Consider the following 3435-nt stretch of genomic DNA (forward strand, 5'->3'; position numbering starts at 1 on the left):
TATATATAGTTTATTTTATGTTTTCTATTTTTATATACTGTAAAATATAATTTATTCATGTGATACAAAGCTGAATTTTCATCATCCATTAGTCCAATCTTCAGTCTCACATTATCCTTCAGAAATCATTCTGATTTATCACTTTTTATTAATTTAACACATAATTTCAACCTTGTTGAAAAAATATTTTCTTAAAAAAAATTTAAAAAAAATTACTGACCCCAAACATTTGAATTGTGTATATTATTACAAAAGATTCTTTTTTTTAATAAATGCTGTTCTTTTTTTACTTTTTATTCATCAAAGAATCCTGAAAAAAGTATCACAGGTTCCAATAAATATTAGGCAGCAAAAACTGTTTCTAATATTGATAATAAATCAGCTTATTAGAATGATTTCTGAAGGATCATGTAACACTGAAGACTGGAGTAATGATGCTGAGAATTCAGCTTTGCATCACAGAAATAGATTATGTTTTAAAGTATATTAAAATAGTAAACCATTATTGTAATAATACTTCATAATATTACTGTTTTTTATGTATTTTTGATCAAATAGATGCAACTTTATATTAATAATTTTATCCAATAATTTAACAGTCTTTTGCAGCAAAATCTTTCTGCAGCAAATAAAAGGTTGTAATGTTGTGATTCACCTCATAGCTGGTTGGTTTGTTTCATGGCTTATACTGTTTTAATGAACACTTTTTAAAATCCCAGTTGGTGAAAAAATGGGCGGACACTATATTTCATTGCTCAATGGCCCGATTGACCAATCATAATCAAGTGTTTTTCAATAAATTATAACAATTTATGATGAAAAGTAGAGAGTTTGCAGCGGCATGTTAAGTGTTTATATGAATAGTCTATATCTTCTGATTTGCATACCAATTTTTAAAGGGGTCATATGAGGCTACTTTAAAGATCATTATTTTGTGTATTTGGTGTAACAGAATATGTTGACATGCTTTAATGTTCAAAAAACACATTATTTTTCACTAATATTTCCACATAGTGACTAGACATGTGGGGGCATGTTAGAATGAGCCGTTTTAGGAAGGCCTGGTTGACTCTTAACTTTTATAAAGAATATCTCTTTGGATTTGAGACTTTAGTCTTTGCAACTTTACAGATCTTCTTTAAGCACCAAGAGCTTGTAACACTCCAAAGAGAAAGGAAAACTTGAAATCGCATCATATGACCCCTTTAAAAAAATTTTAGTCAGATAACCTATCCGTAATGCTGTTTTATAACCAATTACTATGATCAAATATCTTGCCGAAACGTTTTATCTTGCTGCTAACCCTGAAGTCACTGGCTTTTGTAAACTCTGGGTTCATCCAAATGGATTTGTTTGGTCTTACTGTAATGGTTAAATTGCCACCTACAGCAGAGTCTCCGTCTGAGCAGGATTTGTGCTTTGCTGGCATGTGCTCTTCGCAGTAATGGATATCAGCAATAGTTGGAGCTGCTTTGCTGCATTCCATTCACGGATTCTGTCTGCTAAACCGATTTAACACCTTCCCTAAAAATGAGACAGAATAGAATCAATTATCCCTCAGGCAGACGATGTTTGGCACGGGGTTGAAGAGATGTGACTGCGCCTTGGTTCTGCTTCTTAGCAAAGAAGGATCGCAGCTCTGAAGGGAATCGTGAAGTGAGAGAGGAAGTTGGTTTAAAGGAAACATTCTTGTAATTTCGCTAGAATAACACTGTAGAACAAGAATGAGAGGGAGCCTCCCTTCAACATGAGCTGATAAATTTCATGTGCGTTATTGGTTTATTGGCATAAAGGATATAGCGCTTGGCCCAGTGCCCTCAGCCTTTGATATGGTACATACTAGCAGCGGTGGTGTCCAGGTTTATAATGAAAAAGCAATCCACATCTGCGTTCTTTATAGGCCTGCCAGATGCATATCAAGGCAATCAAACGTGGTCTTACGATCCTAAAGCACATGTAGGATACCAGTAACACTGCTACCCACTGTGGACCACCAGTGAATGAACTTTGGTGTGGAGGGTTTAAAGACACTCTGGTGTTGTTGTACGAATGTATGGTCTGTTTAAGATAAAGGCAACATATCAATTTGCCGAACAGACTCTATTATTGATTGTGACAGATTTTGGGCTCTCTCTTCAGCCAGAACAAAGAACAGAACACCTTTGGTTTTGGAGTGTAGCGTGAGAGAGAAAAACACCACGTTAATTGTCAGTTTTAAAAAGGATAAAACACATTAACCTCTCTTAGCCACATTATTATGTTTCATCACTGGTTTGCCAGGTTTTCCTCTCCATTCAAGTGAGACCAGTTTTACTAATGCTACTGCTCACACTTAGGATTTAAACAAACTTAAGTATTAAACAAAAAGCTTAGACATTGAAATATTACTGGCAAATTATCCCACATTGTGCTGTACAGATATTAATGATGACTCATCTATTTCAAATAAAAAATAGAGTTTTGAACTCTGTATTCGTCAAAGAAATTCACGTTTACACAAAAATATTAAGCCTCACAGCTGTTTTCAATATTGATAATAACAATAAATGTTTCCTAAGCACCAAATCAGAATATTAAAATGATTTCTGAAGGGTCATGTGACACCGAAGACTGGAGCGATGGCTGCTGAAAATTCAGCGTTGCCATTATAGAAATAAATTAAATGTTAAAATTGATCAAATCAGAAAATGGTTGTTTTACATTATAATCATTTTCCACAATATACCTGTTTTTACTGTATTTTTGATCAAATAAACGCTGCCTTGGTAAGCATAAGAGACTTACCGAAAAATTTTACGCAGTATCTTACACATTACATATTTTTTTTTTTTTAGCTAATATCCATGATATCAACAATAAATAAATAAATAAATTGAATAAAAGAATACTACCTATTATTTATTTAATTATTATTTCATTTAATCAGTCAAATGCTCTCTATAGTGAAAATGTCCCTCCTCCTACAACTGGCTATCAAGTAACAAATTTCATGGCGTGATTAAAACCTGCTGACTTTTTTTTTTTTTTTAGGGAAAAAAAGTGCTCATCAAGTGATTTCATTGGATCTTTGAGGTGTTTCTCAGACATTTTCTGGTCTTCCAGCTTTGTTTTTCTTTCCACCCACATGCTCGCCATATGCTCAAAGTTTTGTTTTTCCTCATCCTCCATGCATTGTTTTAGCTGCCTGTCTGCATGTAAAATGATTTCCTTTATCGGGCAGAGAATAAACAAAAGTTCTGAGGTTCCCAAGTAATTTGTGAGCCCAGGCTACTTGTCAATGACAAACAAAACACCACCCAGCCTTCCTTCCCCTCACCCTCTTGCTGAAGCCCAGCTCTGAGCCCCTTTGGGAATGGGAACCGTATGAAGTAGTATAAAATGTTATTGAGAAGGCATGAAAAGGCCAGTGCACTGCTGGAGATGGTTCTGACTGCA

This window comes from Sinocyclocheilus anshuiensis, unplaced genomic scaffold, assembly GCF_001515605.1.
Source record: "Sinocyclocheilus anshuiensis isolate Anshui unplaced genomic scaffold, SAMN03320099.WGS_v1.1 scaffold758, whole genome shotgun sequence".
NCBI classification, from domain to species: domain Eukaryota; kingdom Metazoa; phylum Chordata; class Actinopteri; order Cypriniformes; family Cyprinidae; genus Sinocyclocheilus; species Sinocyclocheilus anshuiensis.